The 27,947-nt window shown below is 39.3% G+C and overlaps 3 long non-coding RNA genes, 2 other non-coding genes and 1 pseudogene across 5 annotated transcripts; 5 read left to right on the forward strand and 1 right to left on the reverse strand.

The window, feature by feature from the left end:
• Positions 1-1,457: 1,457 nt before the first annotated feature.
• Positions 1,458-1,529, forward strand: trnah-gug (transfer RNA histidin (anticodon GUG)). The gene has a single exon. It is a non-coding gene; the product is annotated as a tRNA-His (tRNA).
• Positions 1,530-4,226: 2,697 nt separating this feature from the next.
• Positions 4,227-4,783, forward strand: LOC117456726 (uncharacterized). Its single transcript, XR_004553281.2, has 3 exons — positions 4,227-4,376; positions 4,507-4,628; positions 4,742-4,783. It is a non-coding gene; the product is annotated as an uncharacterized lncRNA (long non-coding RNA).
• An 81-nt stretch (positions 4,784-4,864) lies between these two features.
• Positions 4,865-7,444, forward strand: LOC117460582 (G2/M phase-specific E3 ubiquitin-protein ligase-like; annotated as a pseudogene).
• A 4,705-nt stretch (positions 7,445-12,149) lies between these two features.
• LOC117460590 (uncharacterized) lies at positions 12,150-15,954 on the reverse strand. The gene is made up of 3 exons (XR_011644440.1): positions 15,890-15,954; positions 13,509-13,719; positions 12,150-12,195 (listed from the first exon to the last, which is right to left on the reverse strand). It is a non-coding gene; the product is annotated as an uncharacterized lncRNA (long non-coding RNA).
• Positions 15,955-20,020: 4,066 nt separating this feature from the next.
• Positions 20,021-21,739, forward strand: LOC117460597 (uncharacterized). The gene is made up of 4 exons (XR_011644441.1): positions 20,021-20,097; positions 20,326-20,400; positions 21,163-21,240; positions 21,660-21,739. It is a non-coding gene; the product is annotated as an uncharacterized lncRNA (long non-coding RNA).
• A 5,756-nt stretch (positions 21,740-27,495) lies between these two features.
• Positions 27,496-27,568, forward strand: trnar-acg (transfer RNA arginine (anticodon ACG)). The gene has a single exon. It is a non-coding gene; the product is annotated as a tRNA-Arg (tRNA).
• The last annotated feature ends 379 nt before the right edge of the window (positions 27,569-27,947 follow it).

Genomic DNA, 27,947 nt, shown 5'->3' on the forward strand with positions numbered 1-27,947 from the left:
GCATAGTACTTATATTCTACGTACTATTCTATATGAAGTACATCTATAGAAGTACTGTACAATGATGTACTTCCTTGCATGCTCCTTAATACTTCATTACATTTCAGAGGCAAAGATTTGACTCTTAACTTCATTGATTTGATAACATGAGTTACTGTTAGTGAATTCTAGAGCCCTGAAGGCAGGAGAGACTGAAAAGAGTCAAGGGAAGCTTATAAAAGTTAACAGCATTTAATTACACAAAAGATGCGGTGGTGTACAACATGAAATGTGTGAGTGGAGGCTCTCTCCTCATCCGCCCGGTCACTCCGGGTCAGCCGGAGGAAGAGAGTCAATCCTTGGCTTGCTCTTCCTGTTGTCATCTGAGGTCTTCTCCTATTGGCCGACGTCGTCGGGGGCGGGTCCAATGCAATTCCTGCCTTGTTGTATTGTTAAATTACATCATTCTGGTGTCTGTGGTTATTTAAACATTCCCTAATAAACGTTATTCAGCGGCAATAGATGAGTGCTAAACCCAGTGTGCAACATCACATGTTATTTAACCGTTGATTCATGGTTTGAAAATGCAGCATTTCGCCACATGCTAATGCTAACCGGAAGTGAAGCATTTTCAGAATAAAAGTATTAAGTTAATAGTTAGTGAACTTCAGGTTTTTCAGAATAAAACTGATTTAAATTAAATAGTGTATTTAATTCAAATTACGCCATATCAACATTGATTTTAATTTCTAACATTACTTTGAAGATTTAGATTCTGTTACAAAGTACAATCATATAAACAGACAATGAATCACGAATGATTATGGTAAAGAACTTAAATGATCCATTGATTTACCCAAAAGTGTGGTAAAATAATAAATAAGCTCCACCTTTACATTTATGCATGTTCTGACATACAAGGGATTGAGCGGGATTCGAAACCGGCTCGCAGGGTGTATTTTGGCTACTTCACAGTTATCAAACATAGACTAACATGCTATGTCCTTTTCCTAATGTACTTCTCAAAAAACTGTCCGTCAAAGTACACCTGGAATGAGGGATCTACATAATGATGGGTCAATGGGCTTTCAACATTTCCAACAGTACTTCTCAACAAACAGTCCATCAAAGTCAATGAACATTTGAAACGAGGAACAACACTATTATGGCCCTTCAACATGAAACCAAGCAAATGTGAAATATTTCGTTTTTAGCCTACGTGGGCTTTTGATTTCTGGTCAATTGAGCTTTACAGTAATGTCCAGCCTATCAGTATGTGTCTGAACTCTTTAAGTCATACGGGCTATACCTCAGTGGTAGAGCATTAGACTGCAGATCAAGACGTTCCCAGTTCAAATCTGGGTAACCCCATTGTAAGTGTACTTGCCTTTAAAATGCCAGTTCAAATCTGGGTGCCCCCTTTGTAAGTGTACTTTCCTTCAGAATGGTATGTTTGCAATACTGTGAGAACTACAGTGGCCGTGATCGTATAGTGGTTAGTACTCTGCGTTGTGGCTGCAGCAACCCCGGTTCGAATCCGGGTCACGGCAGCAGTTGCAGTCTGATTTTATGTGTTTGCCTCAACCTACCTACTGCATTTTTAGTTCATTTTCTACAGTTTAAAAGCTGCTACGAAAGCAAAAAACAAAGGGTTAGTGGCGCAATGGATAACGCGTCTGACAACGGATCAGAAGATTCCAGGTTCGACTCCTAGCTAGCTCGCAGGCCCGGACTGGCCATCGGGAGGACCGGGAGGTTTCCCGATGGCCTGGCCTGCTAAGTGGCCTGCTGGCCTGAGGAATTTTTTTCTTATGTATGTATTGTGAACGCAACGCTGCGCAAATGTGGGTCTGCCTCTGCCTCACAGAGGGTGACTGGCTGTCTACATGATGTGGCCTGCCGACATGGCCACTTTCATACAGATCATACTAATGCCCTCGATTGGTCTCTGTGTGTCATTCAAGCTCGGGAGGGTGTGTGTTAGTGTATGTGTGGCGCGAGCGAGTGAGATAAAGCGCGCGCACCGGTTACGTGTATTGTTGTTGTTAGCATCTGGTGCTAGCTAGCTGCGCTAACGGATATAAGGAGCTTTTTCAACAACAAGGTGGAGGAGAGTCCTCTCCTGTCAGACTGAGAGACTGATAACTACAGATCAGGTGAGGTAAAGGACTCTGAGTGTTTAGATAGTTAACTTAGTCTAAGTTATCTCTGCTGAAAAAACCAGTTGAGACCAACAAGGCTGGTCTGGCTGGTCAGGCTGGTTTACCAGCCTGACCAGCCAGACAATATTAGGCTGGATTAGTTAGCTGGTTAGAGGGGTTTTGGACACTTTAGCTGGTCAGGATAGCTGGTTTGGTCACAGTGGTCTAGCTGGTCACCATTAGCTGGTCGGGACAGCTGGTTTAGCTGGTGGTCACAGTGGTCTAGCTGGTTTGGTCACAGTGGTCCAGCTGGTTTGGTCACAGTGGTCTAGCTGGTTTGGTCACAGTGGTCTAGCTGGTCGGCATAGCTGGTTTAGCTGGTAAAAGCTGGTGGTCTAGCTGGTCAGGATAGCTGGTTTGGTCACAGTGGTCTAGCTGGTTTGGTCACAGTGGTCTAGCTGGTTACCATTAGCTGGTCGGGATAGCTGGTTTAGCTGGTAAAAGCTGGTGGTCACAGTGGTCTACACGGTGAGGGCGATGAATGCTGCGTGAAAAGCCCGGGAAAGGATGCGTCCTACTTACACAGCAATCCAGGCAAGACACACTGTAGCTGGTCACCATTAGCTGGTTTGGTCACAGTGGTTTAGCTGGTTACCATTAGCTGGTCGAGATAGCTGGTTTAGCTGGTAAAAGCTGGTGGTCACAGTGGTCTAGTAGCTGGTCACCATTAGCTGGTCGGGATAGCTGGTGGTCACAGTGGTCACCATTAGCTGGTCAGACTGGTATGATCTTGAGTAGAACTTTAACTGTGATTACTTGATGGTTAAACTGGTCATATATGATGATGAATCTACGGTGGCCCTGAGAGGCCAGGGTGCTGCAAATAAAAGAACGCTGCAAATAAAAAAACCCGCTGCAAATAAAAAGAAACAGAAACGCCGGGCAAATAAAAACGCCGCGATGCAAATAAAAAAGCCACAACGGAAGTGAATTACCGGGGACTATTATTGCTGATGCACATTGCTGTTTTTTATGCGAGAGAAGAAGAAGGCTGGGGGATCTCCAGGAAACATCTCATCGGTAAGTTTATAATGTTAAAGTTACACAGGATGTAGATAATATCTGTCGCTGCCGTATTTATGACTTTAAATGACGTTATTTTGTGTGTGGGAGCAGATTATGTGTGTAGTGTATAATGTTAGTAGAACATAGCTTTGATCAAAACTGCAGAAAGCTATTTTCAAGTTGTTTGCTTGTCTGTGAAAACTGTTTGATTCTGCTCGATTTATCCGTGCAGCTTGAACCGTTTTAAATCTAGACTACACACACACACACACACACACACACACACACACACACACACACACACACACACACACACACACACACACACACACACACACACACACACACACACACACACACACACACACACACACACACACACACACACACACAGTATTCTTGCGTGTTTAACTGCCTGAGGCTTGTCTTGCCCTTGTCAGTGGGGAATGTCGTGATTATAAGACACACTTGCAATCCATGTTGGGATATTCCTTGTATTAAGCCAGTGTTGAAAGTAGTACTGATTAGTCTTTCCAAATGTGTTAGTGTTATTTAAAAACTAGTGCAGTGCCCGTTCGGGGCCTGGCCGTTCAGAGCTTGTGCCCGTACTAAGCGGACCGATTGTTTGGCTCCCATAATTGCTGCTCGCGTACCCGATCGGAGCGCGTAGATTCGTCAAAAAATAAAGGTTTAGGGAAAATTAATCCCAAAACATTCTAAATGAAGGATGCACATCACGTGCAATCCGCAAGCCATATCCGAAAGCTTAGGTCGATCTGACAAACAGTCAGAGAGATATGCGAGCCACACACACACACACACACACACACACACACACACACACACACACACACACACACACACACACACACACACACACACACACACACACACACACACACACACACACACACACACACACACACACACACACACACACACACACACACACACACACACACACACACACACACACACACACGTCTTGATTTATAGATATATAGATAGATAGATGTTCATGCAATTGAAGCGCAAAGCAACCTAATGATACTTTATTTGTTTTGTTGCAGGTCATAATGTATTGTCCTTTTTGTGGACAGCAGCAGCAGGCTTCTAAATCAGCCTTTTGCTGTTCATGTGGCAAGGACATCAAATTCCTGTGTGATGTTGATAAAACAGGCACAAGTGGAGGTAATTTTTATTTTTTTATTTTTTGAATTAGGCTTAGGCAATGTATACTATATTATGAGTATGGGTGAGAACACTGTATGTCTCTCTGTTCTTTGTCATTGACGATTGATTGGACTCTTATTTCAAGCAGAGGCTACAGGAAAAAACACACTGGAGTTATTTCGGACATTCCGGAGTGTAAAAGAGGAGGAGAGACGAGCAGGTTTTAAGAAAAAAAAAACACCATCAAAAGACAACCTGAAGGTTGTGAAGGTACATTTTTTTTGCTGAGATATACTAATAATTTGCCGACAGTCCATTCTGTCATGTATTTATAGTGTCACTGAACTAGTTGAACATTCGCCTATTTCATTGTTTCTCTGTAGATTTCAGTAGGCCTTATGAGGCTGAAAGATGGTGTACTGAAGACTGTAAGAGGAACAGTACTTCCCCTTTTGATACGACCAGAGTCCGATGCGGACGAATTGCAGAGAGCTGCTGAGCAAAAAATGAAGACCTTCGACAGAAATGTACATGGCGGTCCCTACGTACTGCTCTACCCTGACGGTACAAAGATAACCAATATACCAGGAACAGAAGTACCCTTCACTCTAAACAAGTACAAAGAGGTAGTGGGGAAGGCCTACCAACGTATCACACTGTACATTTGTACAGCTGAAGATTTCTTTACATCTTGTAAGTAATTGTGAAATGAATTGCCAACCAAGAAGAGCTTTTTTAATGTATTTGTTTGTCAAGGAAGCACTCTGTTGTTCTGAGTAGTCTAAAATCCTCTTATACCTGTTCTTGTATTTCACAGCTCAGGAAACCAGCTCTGAATCCAACTCATCGGATTCAGAGGTGATCATCATGAGTCCAACTTCTGCAAAATTCAATGCAGCTGATACATTAGTGAGTACTACATTTGTTGTATCTTAGATCGCTTATATTGTAAATTCTATCTGGAAGTGAAAATGTTTCTAGATTTCACATAGACGGCATATTTTTACGATGAAACATGTCCCAAAATAGCATTTTTAAATTGCGGTAATTGTTGCAGCGTCCTGGCCTACACATATTTTACAAACTTAAGAAAACAACTTTATTTAGTGCAGATCGCTGCAAAATCACACCATAATAATTTGTATGTTTTTCACTGAAAGTGATAATGTAAGAAGGATCATTGCCCCTCTCGCAAATCACATACACTATCAGTCAGAATAATATAATTCAATATTTATGTTCAAATGTGTTAAGCTCTAGTTCTGTCAAATTTGAAGTGTCACACTGATATATTGTTTTTTACTTCCAGATATGGGAACCTGCAGATGGAGAGTCAGGCACTGATTCAGCAGCTCCGGTAATTGTGGCTCTTAAACATTGTCTATTGTTCACATTTAGCCTTGTCTGAAAATATTGTCACTCAATTAATGTCTTAAACTACATGAAATAATGTGTCACACTGACCCAGAGATCCACGTTTGTGTACATTAGAATAGTCTTTTCTTTCTAAATCAGCCCTCTGACAGCCATGATTTAAAATACTTCAACTTACCTGTCCTATCCCTGTTATGGTTTGTGATTCAGGTCTTATTTTCTGACTCACAAGAGGGCCCAGGAACATCAGGAGGTGTGCTGGAAACTGCGTGCTATAGGTATTATACTTTCCTTTCTACAATTCAAGTATGTTTTATATGAAAACATCAACAATGTAAACTTGTGTATGTCAATTTCTCAGCAAATATACTCAGCTGTATGCGCCTATTGTGATAGAGGATAAGGATGACTCAGACAGTGTTGAGTGCAGTCATGACATTCCAGAGGATACAAAGTAAGAGAAAAGTTACCCTTACTTCAACTGTGGTTGTTATTTTTCCTGATCAAAAATGTGTGCTATGGTGTACCATTTAACATGGTCATAATGTATCTGATGACAGGGTGGACCAGCAATCACTTTCTGAGATAACTGCAAACCTGGCCCTAGAGATTGACCATCGAGCTGTCAGCAGATTTAACATACAGGTGGCCCCAAGAGAGAATTCCTCTCCCTTCTCATGAAAGAGCTGAACAAACGGCCCATATGTGATGGACCTGTGGAGAGCCGCTACCTGGTCTACAATTCAACAGGTTCTGTTTTGTGTATAATGTTTTAAAAGAACCCATATTTCAACCTTGCAGTGTTTTCAAATGTGGAAACTGATTTAATATTTCTTTATTCTGCATTATCTTGGACAGCTATCAGAGAGGATGAGTATTATTTAGCAGGGAAGATGATTGCGGTGTCCATTGTGCATGGTGGACCTGGTCCTAATTTTCTGTCAGAGGATCTGGTCAGCTACATCTCAGGGCAGAGCAGTTTCAAGGCATCTGTTGGAGACATTACAGATGAGGAGATAGGGAGAGTCCTACAAGAGGTATGAGAAGGGTGTGACATTCTAGAATAGGTAAAGAGAGAGTTTTGTCCACTTAAACCATTCTTTCAAGATATACTTCTGGCATTACCATTTTTTATAATTACGTGTCATATTTTGAAATGTATGGGACTCTGTTATCTCTTCTTTTAGATTCAGAATTCACCCTCAGTGGAGATCCTTCAGGACTTAATGATACGGAACAGTGCCATGTTGCAGACTGCTGGGTGCTTCAGACATGTCAGGTCATGTGAAGAAAAGAAAACGATTGTAGAGGATTACCTGAAGTGGTACATAATCCACAGGAACAACACTGCAATCGAAAGGTAGGTCTTTGTATTTCATTGTTATTGCTAAAATAATTATGAAAAACGTGTTGCTGTTGTCCCAGTTTCTTGCTTACTTACTTCTACATGATGCACATGTATCTTTGCATGAATCTTTTAATTGTATTTTAGATTCAAGGCTGGACTTGAAAGTTTGCAGTTTCTGACAGCTCTGCAGCAGCATCCGACGGTCCTGACCCCTGCTCTCTGTCATGCCGATGTGAAGCTGTCTGCTGCAGAGATGGAAAATCTGTTCCAGCCTGAATTTAGTCAACAGGGAAGCAACAGAAGGGCTCAGGAAGAGAACGCTATGAGTTACTGGGCAGACTATCTTCTCGATTGTGAAGGTTAGTCAATTTGCTCTTGTCTGATTTGTATACACACAGATTATAAAAAGTTCCGGTGTTGATGTAGATAGTATTTACTGTCAATTGATTCCAATGTTCTCTACTTTTTAGAAAATGACAGCTCAGTGACCTTGGAGGAGGTGTTAATGTTCGCTACAGGTGTGCCATGTGTGCCTCCTGCTGGTATGAGTCCTCTGCCACGCCTTCAGTTCCTATGTTCTACAACGTCAACATTCCCAATGGCAAATACCTGTGCCAACATTTTAAAGCTTCCTCTTTTGGACACTTATGGTGCCTTCAAAGCCAACATGAACTTTGGCATTAATAATTCCCCCGGCTTTTGGTGCATTTAAACAATTAAATAACTTGTGTTAAAGTTAATGTTGCCACACACAGTACACAGTCCATTGTTTTAATGTTGTGATGTAAGAGAGATGTAAGTATTTTTCATGGCAGATTTGTCCTATTTCATATCTAACATGTGAACAACACCACACATTTGTATTGTTATTGTATTCTCGTTAGGTAGGTAAGGTAGACCGTGGTTAAATCAAGAGTTCAGAACATGTGTTAAGATGTTTTACAAATATTTACATAAACAGTAAATAAAGACTGCAAAAGGCACCTTGTCGTGCAAATGTGCCAATTTTGTTTTGGCCATGTTATCATGTTTTTACATGGACTTTGTGAAAGAGTAAAGCTGAATGACTCTTCATTAAATGGTTTAAAAGTGTTTCATTTTAACGTAAGGACTTGTTTTTCTACGTATAGCATATATGTTACACACTCGCTACAAAGATGACACGGCTGTAGCTGGTTCACAAGATTTTATTCTCAGACCCACTGTGAAAACAGAAATAACAGTAGCATATGTGACTGATGCAATGAATGTTATTGTTGATTCATCAACTTGTACACACAAAATGTTCTGGGGGTTGGTGGGGCAATGTGTTCTACACTCCAGACATGTTTTTCATGGAAATGTAATTCTGAACAGCAGCTGTCCAGTTCCCTGGTGGAGCCAACCCACTCCTTCTTTGCAAGTCCACAAAATGCATCTCCAGATTCTCATCACCACACAAATTGTACTGAGATGATGCTTGCATGATGCCATCAAAGTGGTGTAGGGCTTCCCAGGACACTGGAAATCCACACTCCCTTCCGCCAAACCTAAGACCAGTCATACATTGAAACATAATGAGTCAAGTGATTACAAATGGATCATTTAACCCCCCAAACATGCTAGATAAGCATTATAACTAAGACTCCATTGAGTCAGTTCTTCGTTAATTAATTCCTAAACAAAGAGCTTTGACTTGAGAAGTTAATGTCAGGTTGACAGCAGCTCTTTCAGTCACATATGGTCATTCTACTCACTTTCTAACACAAGGTACTTTTTGGAATTGAGTAAGATAAATCGACAGAATAGCTTTGGACATTTTGTTATTTAGGTTTTGTGTTGGAATCCATTTTTAGTCGTTTAAGACTTGAAATCATTTTTAAATAATGAGTTTTCAGACTAAATGAATCACGTTATTTATCAAGTGACAAACTTGTCATATTGGGCTGATACACCAAATGATATGAAGTCAGATATATTTTTAAAGTAATATTACCAAACAATTTCAATACAAACCTGTGAGGCAGGTGGTACATGGCATCAGGTTTGCCTGATGGACACTGAAACAGGCGAACAGGCCGGATAGTGTGGTGGTTCCACAGCTGTCTGTACTCATCGAGGTCTTTTTGTATGATGCCCAAAAACACATATCGCAGCAGACACTTGTGCTCATGGCTCCCATTGAAGAGGTGCCTCTCTCTAAGGTCACTGAAGAGCTCGATCCAGAACTGAGTCCAAATGGTGGAATTCAAAACTTTTGTATTTCATGAAAAAAAAGACAACGTCAAGTAAAAAGTCACAATATTTCTAGAAATGTTGTACATTTCTTGGTGCGCTCCTAAATTATTTCATTTGGGAGCACATAAACTCCCTTGGGAAAATGTTAGTGTATAGCTCTAATGTAATTTCACAATTTTTTTCATCCAGATAGATTTAAAGTATTTGGGCACCTCTGTACTATATACACACACACACACACACACACACACACACACATTCTTGGACCTGACCTTAAAAGGCTATACCTTTGCTTTCTGAAGAAAGACCACCAACTCTCGATGCGCTGGTTTGCAGTTGAGGTACCATACATGTGACTGAGGGCTCCTGCAAAATCATCTGTGTGTTGAGATCGTAATGTGCAGTTAATGGCTGCCATAGTGCCATTTTCAGTTCCACAGTCAGTGCGAAGGCGGGCTGGAAGTAGTCCAAACTCCGATACACACTGCAGGTAATACTGCGCAATGATGCCCGGATCGTTGTTAGTGCTGCCACTCCTGAGCCACATAACTTTCCTTGAAAAGCCGTCGATGCAGCCACTGATGGCAATACCAAAGGGTTTAAGTTTATCATATCCATCAGCGTGCCACACTTGGTTTGGTCCTGCTGTGACGTATCCTCTTCGGACAAACCTTCGCCTGGTACGAAGTTGAACACCAGATGGATCCAGTCTGGAAATCATCTGTCTAACATCCTCCCTTTTTACTGTCAGGTGATACTTTTGTTGCAATGTCTGCCACATAGCTCTGTAACCCAACAGCCGACCCGAGCCTCTCAGTTCATGTGCAACAGTTTGGTGTACAGTGCCAATGGGAGTGTAGTCTGTCCTTCTTGTTAAGCCAGCATTCTGTAGCCTCCTCTTTAAGGTCCTCAGACTAAGAAAAATGTTGTTTTTTTTCTAGAAAATCAAGTATCACTTCATAAGCGTGTCCCTCCGTGAAGTACTTGTGGATGAGGCCTGCCTCGATTCCTTCATTAGATTCTGTGACTGAAGGGAAAAGACAACAGTGTCATTAGGAATGAAACTTAATAACAAAAAACCTATTAAGAAAAAAATGAAAATGTATCAGTAATGAGGAAAATACATGAACTGTTTGATGCATAAGTGTATGTTTTCAGTATGTTCAATGCGTGAACAATTCCAGACATGAGGAGCAACAAATAAGAGAAATAAACAGGCAAAGGACAAAATATTGGGATACTTACATAATTGCTAAGGATAAAAATACATATCAATCTAGAGGTAGCGAACAAAAAGGTACCCTTTTAATGCCTGTATTTGTACATAAACGCATCAGAAGGCTCAACCCTCAGCACATGAAGGAGCACATAATTGGTCAACTTTGGTATTTCACCTGATTTTTTTTTACTTGTTGGCATTTTTTTAATCAGTAGTTCTAAATCATGTTGAAATTGCCATGACTGACAATAATATGTGTATAGCATATATTAAAATGGCAACAAATCATATACAAATAAGACATTATCACTGTACTGGTGAAATTCTTGACTTTTAAGGAGGAGCTTACCATCTTCGAGAAAGGGAGCCAAACATTCAATGTTGCTGCCACAGGAACCGCAAAACCTCCCAAAACACCCACCAATCCCACAATATGGACAATACATTGCCTGTGGAAAAGGAGCAATGTGAATGTTATTCATTTGCAATGAAGGAACAGCTACTTGGTAAGCTATTGCAGCAGGTAATGTTACCTGCAAACAGCTGACACTAATTTAACAGCAGATATCAGCTACAATCACTTAATATCTGAACCATGCATCCATCTACAATGTCAAAATACATTAAAAAAGAAAAAAGAAAGATTTAAAGCCAGCCAAAGGAAGCACGTCTTGGATAGGATAGAGACCCTTCTCTATCTCTACGCAGGATAAGAGACCCTCATTTATCTCTAGACAGGCACATTTAGATGACTACAGGATGTTAGTGAAGATCTATACTTGTAAGTATTCAATATAGGGCTGGGCAACGATTAAAAGTTGTAATCGTGTATCCTGCAATTAACGCGCTAATAACGCGTTAATTTGCCAAGCTCTAATTCAGTAAAAGTTGTTCATTCAGAGCATGTTGAGGAGAGGACCCGAGCTCGTCTGTTGAATAAAGGCATATTCAACTTACTTTGTGTGTCTTAGTCCCGTTCGGCTCAGATCCGTTTGGTTAGAAAACAGCTAACGTTAGCAGATAAAAGTAGCTATGTTCTACTAACATTATACACTACACACATAATCTGCTCCCACACACAAAATAACGTCATTTAAAGTCATAAATACGGCAGCGACAGATATTATCTACATCCTGTGTAACTTTAACATTATAAACTTAACTCTCGCATTAAAAACCGCATGTGCATCAGCAATAATAGTCCCCGGTAATTCACTTCCGTTGTGGCTTTTTTATTTGCATCGCGGCGTTTTTATTTGCGTGGCGTTTCTGTTTCTTTTTATTTGCAGCGTTTTTTTTATTTGCAGCGTTCTTTTATTTGCAGCACCCTGGCCTCTCAGGGCCACCGTATAAACACTCTCACCCAATTGCAGTAGCTCAATGAACATCTACCTTACCAGAAAGGTATACCAGAATGTATAGAATGTATTGTCTGTAAATAAATACTCATACATCAAATGATTAGAAGCAGGAACATCATTTATAACACACAACATGAACATTAATACAAATTGGAAAACATCAAACACCCATTCCTTCAGATTTTTATTTCAACTGTTTCTTCCCCTTTTTCACGAGGTCCTGTATTTTTTGAGAAATTAAGTACCCGGCCAACTTCTCCCTCTTCTCCCTCTCGGTCTTCTCCACGTTTTGCTTGATCAGCCATCCTCTGAAGCACTCTTGAAAAGAGAAAGGAAACGTTTAGCTTTGTGTTATGATTACTTAAATATGTGCACTCTGAGATGAAAATGAAAAATGTATCAAATTTAGTTTTGAACATTCACTGTGATTGGGTCTATTATCCACACAATACACCGTATTTTTTCTTCTTCTTAATTTACATTATTTAATTTCATATTCTGTTCTTGTAAATATCATATTCTATTATATTACATGGATATAAACTTTTTGCACACATTTGTATTTTATTATATATGTTGCATTTTTGGAGTTGCGTATTTTTCAGTGTTATATTTCAACAGTTTTACGACAAACTGTGACTTTTTTGACACGGAAATTATTTTTGTAAGATTGACAAACATCATATGTGTAATTCGTGGCACAATTCAAACGGGATCGAAAAATAATCTTTCTCTCTCCATTAACTTCAATACATACTTTTTCCGAAATAAGGTCCCAGGGACCGGAAGTAGATGGGCGTGACTTCGCCTCTCTATTCTGACACAAAAACGTCCCAAGTAGGCGGAACTTTCAGGGGTGCGTCCCCATTGGCTACTCAGTTTTTGAGTAACAGCCCAGTCCTCCAGTGATTGTACAATGCAGGCAGCTGTGGTGCGGTAGCTGAGCGTGGACAGAAGACCCCTAGAAGAACCAGCATTTCAATTATTATAATACTACAAGTGAAAATATATGTAAGTATTGATCATTTGTGTTGTTTGTGCTGTACTATACGGTCCGTTTCTTTATTGTTTTAGTTAAGTGAGAAGTAAAGAAAAGCTGTGTTATGAAAGTTAGCTATTGCTAACTTTAGATCCATAACAATGCAAGCTAGTAGCCTAATAGCAGGGACAGTTAGCTACATAGCTAGCAGTGAGTGAGCGTTCAGAGTTCAGACACCGGCACACACACTCAAATGGACTCGTGTGCCTGACTCTACCAACATGCTTTCATGATTCTGTTTAGATATGCAAGTATAAGCCATGATAGCTTATTTTATTAACACGCTAATTTGATATGAAAATCAATGGAGGAAAGTATTGCTTTATCTTTATGAAACAAAACTAATCCCATAGATTATGATCGGCCTGAGACAGCAGATTGTTATAACTTACTCGACCACTTTTGAAAACTTTAAAACGTGTCTGTGGGTTGTAATAAGCTGCTTGACTTTTGGAAGATGACAGGCTCTAACGGGCGAGCGGAGCGTTCAATTCCATTGCAAAAGTCTTCATCACCTGTCTGTCTTGAATGTTTGTAGTATTTAATTTGTTAGTTTAAGATGACATTCAGTGTACGGAGATGTGCCACATACCTTTTACGGTCCCAAGCTTGCATGGGGTTAAGGGAGGCTTTGCTTCGGTCGTTTTGCTCGGGCATTCCTTTCCAGACACACTTCTTCCCATTAACTCTGCTGTACCCCAGATGGCTACAGCCAACTCCTTCACAAAGAGCGAGTCCTTTGTTGTGGAATCAATTTTTCTCCACACCTCTTCTCGCAGCCAAATGTCTGTTCCAATGTGGATCTGAAAAAAGCAATATATTTACACATTATATATTGCAAACAATTTTGCAACTTATTTAGTAATTGCATCAGTCAAGCCAATGTTATGTTATTGCCTCTAGCAAGGCAAGGCAAGTTTATTTATATAGCACTTTTCAACGCAAGGCAATTCAAAGTGCTTTACAAAAAAAAAAAAATGAAAGACATTAAGCATTAAAAAAGAAAAGCTAATAAAATAAACAATAAGGAAAAATACATGGATAAAAGTTACAGTGCAGTCTAAAATATGAATAGTTCAATTAAACATTACAAGAAAAAGTACATGGATAAAAGTTACAGTGCAGTTTAAGATATGAATAGTTCAATTAAAAGCAGCGACAAAAAGAAAAGTCTTCAGCCTGGATTTAAAAGTAGTAAGAGTTGCAGCGGACCTGCAGGTTTCTGGGAGTTTGTTCCAGATATTTGGAGCATAATAACTGAACACTGCTTCTCCATGTTTAGTTCTGACTCTGGGGACAGAAAGCTGACCAGTCCCTGAAGACCTGAGAGATCTGGATGGTTCATAGTTTAGCAGGAGGTCAGAAATGTATTTTGGGCCTAAACCATTCAGGGCTTTATAAACCAGCAGCAATATTTTGAAATCTATTCTTTGACACACAGGAAGCCAGTGTAAAGACTTCAGAACAGGAGTGATGTGATCCACTTTCTTAGTGTTAGTGAGGACTCGAGCAGCGGCGTTCTGAATCAGCTGCAGCTTTCTAATAGATTTTTTAGTGAGACCTGTGAAGACACCATTGCAGTAGTCGAGTCTACTGAAGATAAAGGCATGGACAAGTTTTTCCAAATCCTGCTGTGACATTAGTCTTTTAATCCTAGATATATTCTTTAGGTGATAGTAGGCTGATTTAGTAACTGTTTTAATGTGACTGTTGAAACTCAGGTCAGAGTCCATGACTACACCTAGATTTCTGGCTTTATCTGTTGGTTTGAACATTGCAGACTGAAGCTCAGCGCTAACTTTTAAACGTTCTGCCGTGGCTCCAAAAACCATTACCTCAGTTTTATCTTTGTTTAATTGGAGAAAGTTCTGACACATCCAGTCATTGATTTGTTCAATGCACTTACTCAGTGTTTGAATTGGAGCATAGTCTCCTGGTGAAATTGTTACATAAATGTGTGTGTCATCTGCATAGCTATGGTAACTTATTTTGTTGTTCTTCATTATCTGAGCCAGTGGTAGCATGTAGATGTTAAAGAGAAGAGGCCCCAAGATGGAGCCTTGAGGAACCCCACATGTCATATTTGTCAACTCAGATGTGTATTTACCTATAGAAACAAAGTTGTTTCTATCCTTTAAGTAGGATTTAAACCAATTTAGAACTGTTTCTGAAAGTCCCACCCAGTTTTCCAGTCGGTCTAGTAATATGCTGTGGTCAACAGTGTCAAACGCAGCACTGAGATCTAATAATACTAACACTAGCTGTATGACAATTGCGGAGCCTCTAAAGGTCGTGTGCACGATCAAGTCAACGGTTCGCCAAGTAGGAAGTGTAGCACACAGGACACAACCGTGTCATTGCAGACTGTTATGTTTACGTGGGGAAATGGCAGTGCATAGGGGTGTAGACAGGGGCGGACTGGGACTACCGGCCCATTTCGGTACCACCGGCCCACTTCAGTACCGGCCCATCTGGATTTTTCCCGAACGTCCCGATGGCCAGTCCGCCCCTGGGTGCAGACAGGGTTCGAGTTATGTGGGAGCCATGGGAGCTGAGCTCCCATAAGGACATAGTGAAATCATAGATCTGTGGGGGTCGCTAATAAATTAGACCTACCAACAACCATTATTTTAATCACAAATAATACATGTGTCAATGTAATGAGTATTATTTACGTTAACGAGGTAAATAGGCTAAAAGAAAAACAACATGTTTTCCAAAAGAACTATGCATCTCTTGAATGACAATATGCCTGCACTGCACCTCCATGGTGCGCAATCTATGTCTGTGAGCGTGCTGCGCGACACACGTTAGTTTTAAAGACCCCCATAGAGCTCAGTTTATAACTTGCCAAAATGGTCACAAATGTATGCCATGCCTAAGGACTAACACACAAGTGTTGACATGCACACTACTGATTTAGACACCAATTTGGGATCGAGCAGAACAAGAACCTATGGAAAAAAGTTGTACCTTCCCATCCTTTTTTTCCATATGCCTTGGGCAATGGATCGGCTGATCGGGCTCCCTCTCTGAACTAGTGTCTCAAGGGTTCGAGAGGTCACAGATCCTTCTCCACAGAATGTTGATGGTAACAAAATGACGGGGTAGCAGAAAAGGTTCAAAAATAGTATTAATTAATATTACACTGGATACATGCAGTATGATTAACACAAGTAAAAAGTGTTGCAATGATAGCAGCCCTGTGAGACTGTAACACTTATTACACACCAGAATAAAATGGTGGATGAATGACAAATGGAGAGACAGTCCATAAGTGAGTGTTGCTCCCCTCCCTTAGTGAAATTAACAGTAAGGGAATTTCTATGGGGGGGAGTTTATATGTGGGCCCATCCTGATGAGCTAATTGTTTACAGCAACACATTTCAGTAGACTGCAGATCTTGTCTGTTTGTGTCTTTTTTTGAAGTAGCTGATGAGTATTCTAATAAAAATAAACAGTTAGAAAAGCTAAATTGAACAAAAAGTACCATTATGCTTAAATAATTTGTCTGCAATTAGTAAAAACAATTGTACTCACTTTGAGAAAAGACCTCTTTCAGGAGTTTATCAATATTGTTTTGCAAAGTCAAGTTTGCCTCTCTGTATGTGACCACCTCCTGTTCCAGCTCACTCTTACTATTCTCCAATTCTGTGGATCTTTATTATAAAATGAAAAAAAAATGAAAATTAGCAGTAATAACCTTTTAGCATCCTACCAATTCTATCTGAAGTTTAGTGTTACCCTAAAACTGATATTTAAAAATCACATAGGTACATGTTCACAAAAATGTTCACAACTTTTAAAGAACTGTATTAAAAGAACATAATTGTATGTCATTAAACCCAATATGCCACCAATATTATCTCAGATGCAAGACTGTGAAACGTGTTATGAATAAATAATATAAATAGTGCTATAAATATAATCATCTTTTCTTTTTGTACTTTTTTCACAATTTCTTACTTTTGCTTGCATTGGTCCAGGTCTTGTGTTAGAGCCTGATGCTTCTTTGCAGTTTGTGGTATTTCATTTTCATTTCATCATGAATCTTTTGGGGCACAACACCTCCATCATCATTATCACCCCCAGAGAAGCTGTCTGGCAGTGTCTCCTCCCTCTTTCTCTTTTTCTCGATGGTGTAGAGTGGATTTTTGTTTTTCAGGGATTTCTTCTCATTCAGGATTTGCATGAGGCTTTTCCTTTTCTCACCTACCTCTGCTGCCTTAATGGCTTTCTATAAAAAAAAAACAAGAAACAAGTGAGAGCCCAAACTGATACTGGAATAAAATAAAAGGTAAATTACAAGATAAAATTATACAAAGCATTGAGTAACATTGATGTATTCAACTTTAACGTCAATGTCAGAAATATGACCCTTTCTTTTGTGTACAAATAAAAATAGCATTGGTTTTGCACTTTTTAGACCATTAAATACATACGTAATAATACATTAAGTAAATGCTTAAAGTGCTAATGATAATTTTTCAAAGCAGTGTTTCCCCTCGGTTGACTACTTTGGTTTATGACATCAAACCCCGTTAAATAACTAATTAAAAACAAACTTAGACATCAAACGGCGACAAATATTCAGTTGCCAGTTACTTTGGCATTAGGGCAGGGGTATCTAGATACTTTCCAAGGTTTGACATAATGAATTGTGCTACTTTTAAAGCAAGCAACGACGTTTTCAAATCTGTAATCAAAAAGCTCCTCAAAAACACTATCGAAGCAGTTCCTGCCGTTGCAACGTTAGTTCAAACAGTAACAACGGACTACTTTTCTTAGCGGATGCATGTCAATTTACATCAATACATACAACTATGTTTTAAATCAATAAAATCATTTTCTAAATCCATAAAAGCATTTCAATTAATATTCGGAGTCATGTCGTTACTTTGTTGAGAATGTGGCCATGTAATAAGCGGGATAATGTGCACATTGCATAATGTGCCTTCAAGCCGATCTAGATCCCTCCGCAAAAAAAACACGCCCGTCGTTCACTTAAAAGAGCCGGATCTTTTCTTCGCGACGGACACATCACATACATACCGTCTTCTTTTTTAAGCCATCTTTTTCGGCGGATGTCCCTTCATTGTTCTCCTCCATTACGCCTTCTTCCTGATGGATCTTGGGGACTCTTATCCTTTTTTGAGGATTCACAGTTGACTCCTCAATCTCTTCTCGGGTTTCTGTTAAAAGGCGAGTGAAAATGTAAATGTAAATGTTAACTGTGTTAACTTGATAGCTATCTTATGGCGTGTTTCTACTGCAGGCCTCGCTCGGCCATTTGACTGCGCTTCCATTACAGTTTAGGAACTGGGGTAGTTACTATAGTAACGCAGTGTAGGCAGAGCCGTGACGTCATCTTCAATGAGCACCCCAAAAAACAACACAGCCGTTAGCTCTTAGCACTCAGAGCTCACAGCTCCTCATATCTGTTCAGAAACTAGACAAAAGTTAAACAAGTACAAACCACAGACTGCCTGTGTCATGACGAATACAGTCGCTGGTTTAGTTATGTCTGTATAGGCCGTTGGTGTGAGTGTGGACGGTCGGAGCATATATAACGTTAGCTTAGCCAAGCTACATTTAGAAAACACGCATTTTAAAAGGGTTTTTCGCCTGCCGTCTGTCTGCAGAATTGTCAAAGCATTAATTCATGGTTTTTACTAACCGGTTTCAGTATGTTGTTACTTCGGCATCATTTTGAAACGTGTATTACAAATAAATCACAGTCAAATATGTTCATCTTGTTGTATTTGTAACCCACTTGCCAGCGATTCTCTCTCTAGTTTAACATGCTCAGCCTGGTTGTTCCTGGCCCTGGAATCACGATTTTATGGGGCCAGAAAAACTGTAAATTAGAACCCGCTAGCCGGTACTAGGCCAAGAAGTGGAAACGCAACCAAAAACGGGCCCCGCGCGGCTCGACACGCTTAAAGCGAGCTACCCGCTGCAGCGGAATAAACGCGCCAAAATCTTATTAGCATACAAGTACTGGCTAGTCATTTCATTAAGCCAACGTTAGCTTGTTCAGAAAAGAAATAGTTATTATGTCACTTACCTTTCACTAGGAGAACCTGACCGTTGAAGTATTCGTTTTCCCAAATAATTTGATAAAGAATATCTCTTTGGTAGGTTTTTAAATCAAAATGTCTTATGAAAGAAATTGGGACAACTGCTTTGTAGCCGTCAGTGTATTTAACGTACGCAAACATCTCTAATGTCTAATCTTGTTTTCGCGCTGCTGTCTCAGAAAAGAAAAAAAAGAAAAACCAACTGCTTTTTGATTGGTCTTTTGTTTGACCAATGAACCCCGGCCTTTGATTTGTTATCGTTACGTTGCTAAATACACTTCTATGGGCTTCATCCCAAAGGTGTGTACATATGAATAGTGGACATACTGCTGTTAATGCATTAATGTTGATGTTTTTTTTAAAGGTCTATAAGTTATGGATTTATGGAGAGTACAATTGGTTAAATAAATAAACAATATTAAGAGGCAAACATACAAACCTAACGTTATAACATTTACTGCACTGACAATACATACCTGACTGGTGCTGTAATCTTACCATGTTGCTTCCTGATTTCTGTCTTCAAACATCATTTTGTGGGATTTTTGTCAATCAGATCAGATGGTGTTATCACTGACATCCAATCAGTGAGCACTTCATGATCCAGATGATAAGAGACACCACAATTTGAATGTTCCTTTACACATGATATCGTACATGTTAGATTAGAAGGCGAAATGTAGAAGGATTTTGAAGATTTGAAGATGATGTAGATGCAACATTATTTTACTGTTTAGATGTCAACACGAATATACAAAGATTACCTGGAGCCTTGCAGTAGCTCAGAAATACCAAGATCTACACTCAGAAGAATTTGTCAACACGAGACAATAACTGAGGTATGTATCCTCAGTGTACATATGGCATAATTGTTTTTCATTTTATCCTGATCCTCCATCTAATGTCTTTCTTGAGTTGTTATATTTACCAATGAATATATTGGTAAGATATATGCTCTTTAATGAGTGATATACAGTATGTGATGCCATGGTTTGTGTAATGTGTTTTGTCATGTCTTATAACTAGGATGAGACGCCAGCAGATCATTTGATGCATGATAGTGACGAAAGTGACAATGAGAGATGGCAGCATGTGATTGAGGTAAATATTTTTGAATACATTTTTCCTGTACTTAAAGTGTATCTGAACTTGAATACTTTAAACGTATATCAAATCTCTTCAGAAAATGAGAGTCTGCAACTTGGGATCGAAGTACTCTCAAAGTACTACCACCATGATTTTTCATGGTTATTCAGTTGCAATTAGTGGAAGTTGTCTTGTATGTGTTACACATTGCTTTTCTTTACATGTATTTCATCTCTTGATAAGGATGATGCCGACTCAGATGATTCATTACAGTCAAGAGAAGAAAGTGGACATGAGAGAAGGTGGCCTGCAGCTGAAGTAAATAATAGTTGAATTACCTGTATTTTCTGACTAGAAAAATACTTTTTAGTTGGCTGGAGGGTGTGTATTATGTATATTTGGTGCAAATGTAATGCAGTTAATTGCCTTAATGCAACATTTCAGACTGAACAATGTTATCTTAGTAGCATGTTGAGCACTGCCCAGACAGTCTGCACTTTAATTTAAAGTCTTGCAATTTAACTAGCTACTAGAGTCCAAAATATTTAATACAAATATATGAATTATATTATTTATAACTTTTGCAAATTAAACATGGTATACAAACAGAATAATAGGGCTGCAGTTGTCCAGTTGCCAACTATTACATTCATAGAAAACTATTTTGATAATTAATTTATAATTTTGAATAATTTCTGTAAAAAATTCAAAAACCAAATACTCTGATTCCAGCTTCACAAATGTGAATATGTTCTGGTTTCTTTAGTACTCTATGACAGTAAACTCAATATATTTGGGATGAGGTCTCTTAGTCAGGAGAAGATAAGACATTTGAGGACGTCATCTTGGATTTTCGGAAACAGTGCTCAACATTTTTCACACTTTCTGACATTTTATGGACCAAACAACTATTCACTTTATCAAGACAATGATCAACAGATTAGTCGATAATGAAAATGATAGTTGCAGCCCTACAACATTGTCAACTCTGTGTCCATATATTACTTCCGCCTTATCACGGTTTATACTTTATGAAAGTAAGCTGATCAGTCTAATATACTAACGATTTTTTTTCAAAAGGAACACGAGGTCTCTTCAGATGAAGTGTCACAAGTGGGAGATCAGACTGCACATGAAAGTCAGCATACTGTGATTGAGGTACATTCTCAATTGTTGTAGTCGAATCACTATGTGTGGCTACACTGTCTATATGCTGCAGCTAACGCTGTGTGCGTGACGTGAACGATAGTGTGGCTATGAGCGGAACATTTCACCAGCAAAAAATCTGATATGTGAGACAGATCTGCCAGTCACTGTTAGCCGATCAGCTGAAAACCGGCCTTTTTAGATCAGTGGCCAGTGGTCGTTCTTACGCATGTGCAGTAGCGTCTGATATACAAGGAACTGTATATATGTATATAGAAGATCAACAGATTTATCCTTTAAACCACCAACTTCAGAAATAGTTTCAAAGTAAATAGTCAGCATAGTGGATCCATGATTAAGGAAGAAGCATGAATTAACATTGTATGAAAATGTTGTGAAAATAGTGTTTAATATGTCGCTTTTCTTGCTAGGCTTTGACTTCATCAGATGATGATGTAGACACATTGCAAGAGAGCATGTCATCAGAAGAAGATTCAGAGTCACAGGAAGATATCAACATGGACTGTTCAAATGATCCATTTAGAAATGGAGTAAACGGGGACATGGACAGACCTCTGGTGGCCACAGGTACAACATCAAGGGCTGAGGCATTACTGATGATCATGACCTATGCTGCAAGGCATCACATAACTGGATCTGCGCTTGATGATTTGCTTAAACTTATCAATCACTTGTTTGGGCAAGATGTTGTACCAGGGTCAAAGTATGCCTTTAACAAAGTATTTCAAAATAACATGGATAAAGTCGACTTTCATTTGTACTATAAGGCCTGTAAAGCCAATTTGGGAAGTCAAAAAGATGTGTTAGAGAAGAGTGTCACACAGTGTTCAGGATGTAATTCACCAGTTGACCCAACCACCCTTAACAATGGGAGCTTCTTTATCAGTATCCCAATAGCCCCCCAGATTCAATACATTCTGCAAAATCCAGAGCTACAGAGCAAATTGAGCTACTGGGTGGACAGGCCAAGCAAAGCAGAAAACATTATATCAGACATTTATGACGGTGACCTGTACAAAGCACTGTCAGCACCAGGTGACATTTTATCAGATCCTAACAACCTGTCATACACGTTCAATTCAGATGGTGCACCTCTTTACAAGTCCTCCAAATTTTCCATCTGGCCCATTCACCTTCACCTCAATGAGCTGCCACCAAACACTAGGTTCAAACATGTGATGTTGGCTGGGTTGTGGTTTGGACCAACAGAGCCTCAGATGCATGTTTTTCTCAAGCCTTTTGTAGATCAAGCAAAAGTACTTGCGACCAAGGGAGTGTCATGGAGAAAGGATGGGAACGTTTTCATCAGCAAAGTTGTGGGTATCTGTTGCTGTGTTGATTCCAAGGCAAGACCAACAATGCAGAACTCTACACAGTTCAACGGGTATTTTGGCTGTGGTTTCTGCCTCTACCCAGGCACACTTGTAAATAGACAAGTAAAATACACTGTCACAGATTCAGATTACCCTGACAGAGATGCTGAGAGCATGTTAAATGACATGGAGGAAGCTCTCATCCTACAGAAAAACGTGAGGGGAATAAAAGGGCCATCTCCTTTGATTAATATGCCTTGCTTTGACATTGTGTGGGGCTTTGTACCTGATTACATGCATGCTGTCTTGTTGGGTGTGTCAAGGCAGCATGCAGCTCTTCTACTTGAGAGCGCAGATGAGCCATATTACATTGGCGACCCAAGTACATTAAGAGTATTGAATGAGAGACTCCAAAATATCAAACCACCACACCTTATCACTCGACTTCCCAGGGCCATCTCAGATTTCAAGTTCTGGAAAGCATCAGAGTGGAGGTCATGGTTGTTGTTCTATAGTTTGCCATGTCTAGAAGGACTCATAGATGTGAAATACACAAACCATCTTTGCCTTCTTGTTTCAGCCATCTACCTGCTTTTGCAAGAGGAAGTTAGTTTTGAGGAGGTCAACAAAGCTGATGAGATGCTGTTAGAATTTGTAATAAGATTTCAAGCACTGTTTGGGGAGGCTGCCATGACCTCAAATGTACATCTTCTGACACATCTGGCCAAGTCTGTGAAGTTGTTGGGTCCCTTATGGGCGCACTCTGCCTTTGTTTTTGAAGACGCTAACGGGAGTCTTCTCAAGTTGGTGCATGGCACAAAGGATGTACCCAAGCAGATTGTGGGCAAATTTTTGCTCCACAAATCCTTTCCATATTTCGCATCCAAACACAGAGTGAGTGACCGCGTTGTTGGTTTCTGTAGTCAAATGACTGAGTACTCTAAGGTTAAAAATTACAAACAATTCAGCAATACCAATGTTCTGTACATGTCAAACATCTCACACAGCATGAGCACCAAGCTTTTGTCGCAGCAGGAAAACAGCCTCCAGATAAAATCCTCTCACACAAGAGAATGATTCACCAAGGTCTTGTTTATACCAGCCGTGATTACAGTCGAGCAAAGAGACGCAATGACTGGTGCGTCAGACTGTCTGATGGATCTCGGGGAGAGTTGCATCAGATTCTCTCTTATGATGTAGATGGAAAAAGTGAACTTGCCTTGCTTTTCATCCCATTTTACACACTTCTGGCTGCCTTCCCACAAAGGGTGTCTGTGCCACAGACCAGGTGACGGATCACAAATGGAACTGATTGCAGTACATAGATTACACCTCAAGTGTGTTGTCATAGAATGTGCTGAGAAAGTGTTTATTATTGGCGATTTACCAAACTGAATTGAGAGAGATTAACACATGGCAGTAGTTGTTCACATTAGGGATACTTAAGTTCTTTGTGAATTGGTCAATATATTATGAAAGCTTGAGTCAACATTCTTAAAAAAGTTTGAATAAAAATGATCAATAAATATGCTATTGAAACAAGTAAATGTCATTTAAACATAGTTTTAGCATGCTACAAGCAATACACATTTGCAGGTTCTAGAGATTTTCCCTGTTTACTGCATTGTTCTGAGAACATTTCAAATAAATTATTATTAAATGTGAGTTTAACAGTGTGCTTTTAATCAGATTGTAATTTTAATCTGCTGCAGTAGGGCGGCAGCAAACAATTATTTTTATTATCGTTAATCTGTCCATTATTTTCTTGTTTAATCGATAGTTTGTTATGGTCCATAGAATGGTAAAATATGCCCAAATACCAAGGTGATATCTTCAAATGTCTTGTTTTTTCCACAACCAAAAAATATTCAGTTCACTGTCATAGAAGACTATAAACCGGAAAATATTCACATTTTAAAAGTGACTTAAAACGATTCATTGATTTTCCAAATAGTTGTAATTTAATAGTTAGCAAATAATTCATTAATTTAGTAATTGTTGCAGCTCCAATCTGGGGCATCTTGTAGTACATTTGAGTGTTTTATTGATGTATTTTCTTTTAATGTAAAGCTACAAGTGGGTCCTGAATTGTGTTTAATGTATTGCTTGATTATTGACTTAATGATGACATATCATTGTTTGCCATGTATTTTGTGTGTCATGTCTTTAATGTAAACATACTGTTAAATGACTAATTACAGTTTGTCAGTGATTGTCAGGAACATTGTTTGAAAATTGTCTGAAAATCCTATATAAAACATTCTGATATGACAGACAGACCTCTGTATTGCATTCTTATGAAAGGGAACTATACTTTAAAAGGCAAAATGCTACCATTAAAGTACTTTCACTACTACTACTAGTATTTTGGCTTACTGCATTTCTTATTGTTATAAATGTTCTTCAATTGTCCTTGAGACTCAAATGTTGGAACCTACCACTGTTGTGTGAATAAGATGATAAAAAAGGGATGTGATTATTTTTACACATGACAAAATTAAAATGTAAATATTTTTTTTACTTATTTATTCTCTCTTCTAAAGAAATTGGTGTTGGTATGCATTATTGCAGGTTTGTATTATTACCAAAAATCTTCCTTATGATGACAAAACATGGGTAAAACAATGCAGTTTTTCTACACATTAGAGTACGTAAGTACTCACCCTTGGCCACCATTTATTGTTTTGCCTTCAAGCCTATTCCCTCTTCCATAGGTCTGTGAGACCTGGGGTCTTATATTAAATGCTTATCTAGCCATCAGATGTGACCTTTTGTCCAGTGTTTGTCCAAATTAGCTTCCCTTTGAAGGTATTTCTGTGATGATTGAGTGTTATAAATTCAGCTGAGTGATGGAATTACACCATTGGTCAGTCGAATGCCACTTCCTGTATCCAATTCAAATTAAAGACTTCGTTTTAAATTAAAAGCTGTGTTGCTTTTCTTAAACTTTGTTTGAAGCCACAGCATATTGCCTTGTTAAATAACATTACTACTACATTTGTCAATCAAAACCACAGTTCCTGCACATTAAATTATTTAGTGTTGAATATGCCACCTGAATGATTGTACTGTTAAATTGTTTGATTATATGAATGAATGAATGAACTGCTCCATGTATCAGATTTTAATTGATCAATTACATTTTACTCAAAGTAAATTAAATAGATGAAATCAAAACAATTTAATCTTTCAATTATTTTTCTTGAAATAAAGAACAGAAAAAACCAGGTCCATAGGTCATATGAATTAACTTAGTTAATAGTATGTGGGGAGAAATCCATAATGTAAAAAATCAAACCATCCTAACCACCTTGACCAGCTTACCAGGCGGGCTTTGCTGGTCAGTCCAGCCAGCCAGCCAGCCTGCAGGACAATCAGCTTGACCAGCTTACCTGGCCCGGTTGACCAGCCATACCAAGCTGGCCAACTATACTAACAAACCAGCAAGACCAGCCTGGCCAGCTTGTCCAGCCTAGTAAACCAACTAAACCAGCCTAACACCAGCTTACCTGGCCCGATTGACCAGCCATACCAAGCTGGCCAACTATACTAACAAACCAGCAAGACCAGCCTGGCCAGCTAAAACCAGCTAAAACCAGCTACCATCTTAAGCTGGTCTAAGCTGGTTTTTTCAGCAGGGGGTCTCAAACGGTTTGGTCACCATTTATGTAAACACATATTTCCATTTGGGGGGGGGGGAGTGATTAGTAAAATATGCATGAATAATATAAAAACAAAACGTTAACTAGGTGAAAAAAGGTAAGATAAACTATTAAAACTTGTTGAGAGCTAAAACTAGTCTTTGCTGCTGCCTCAAAGAGGAGCAGGGGGAGAGGGGGGAGACAGGTGAGGCTGGTTCAGGAGCACAGACACACTCACAACTATAAATGAACCAAAAACAAATAAATAAACAAGTTTCAATATTTGTTCATATTGGATATGGTATGTTATTGGTTATGGCCATGTTTTTATGATTTTTTAAATGTATACAGTTATGTTTCATATGGGTGTAGTCTCTTTATTTCCCCCTCAAAATGCACCAGATTGATGCATTTAAGTCCAACATTTAAAAAAAAATCTTACCGTACATACCATATGTTTATTTTTGGGTAGTAGATTTAGAGGGCTATCACTATGGGCAGCAACGCTGTAAAAGTTGACAAATAAATCCAGCAAAATGGCACAAAAAACTGGTAGTGGCCTGGCTGGGTGTATAATTCCCGGCCTGACTTATTGTCCCAGTCCGGCCCTGCTAGCTCGTCTCACTTTAGTAAATCAATTGTTCCTCATTTCCTAATGTACTTCTCAAAAAACTGTCCGTCAAAGTACACCTGGAATGAGGGATTGACATGATGATGGGTCAATGGGCTTTCAACATTTCCAACAGTACTTCTCAACAAACAGTCCATCAAAGTCAGTGAACATTTGAAATGAGGAACAACACTATTAAGGCCCTTCAACATAAAACCAAGCAAATGTGAAATATTTTGTTTTTAGCCTCCGTGGGCTTTTGACTTCTGGTCATTTGAGCTTTACAGTAATGTCCAGCCTATCAGTATGTGTCTGAACTCTTTAAGTCATACGGGCTATACCTCAGTGGTAGAGCATTAGACTGCAGATCAAGACATTCCCTGTTCAAATCTGGGTAACCCCGTTGTAAGTGTACTTGCCTTTAAAATGCCAGTTCAAATCTGGGTGCCCCCTTTGTAAGTGTACTTTCCTTCAGAATGGTATGTTTGCAATACTGTGAGAACTACAGTGGCCGTGATCGTATAGTGGTTAGTACTCTGCGTTGTGGCTGCAGCAACCCCGGTTCGAATCTGGGTCACGGCAGCAGTTGCAGTCTGCTTTTATGTGTTTGCCTCAACCTACCTACTGCATTTTTAGTTCATTTTCTACAGTTTAAAAGCTGCTACGAAAGCAAAAAAACAAAGGGTTAGTGGCACAATGGATAACGTGTCTGACTACGGATCAGAAGATTCCAGGTTCGACTCCTGGCTAGCTCGTCTCACTTTAGTAAATCAATTGTTCCTCATTTCCTAATGTACTTCTCAAAAAACTGTCCGTCAAAGTACACCTGGAATGAGGGATCTACATAATGATGGGTCAATGGGCTTTCAACATTTCCAACAGTACTTCTCAACAAATAGTCCATCAAAGTCAATGAATATTTGAAACGAGGAACAACACTATTATGGCCCTTCAACATGAAACCAAGCGAATGTGAAATATTTCGTTTTTAGCCTAAGTGGGCTTTTGACTTCTGGTCATTTGAGCTTTACAGTAATGTCCAGCCTATCAGTATGTGTCTGAACTCTTTAAGTCATACGGGCTATACCTCAGTGGTAGAGCATTAGACTGCAGATCAAGACGTTCCCAGTTCAA

The sequence above is a fragment of the Pseudochaenichthys georgianus genome, chromosome 2 (assembly GCF_902827115.2).
Source record: "Pseudochaenichthys georgianus chromosome 2, fPseGeo1.2, whole genome shotgun sequence".
In the NCBI taxonomy this organism is placed as follows: Eukaryota; Metazoa; Chordata; class Actinopteri; order Perciformes; family Channichthyidae; genus Pseudochaenichthys; species Pseudochaenichthys georgianus.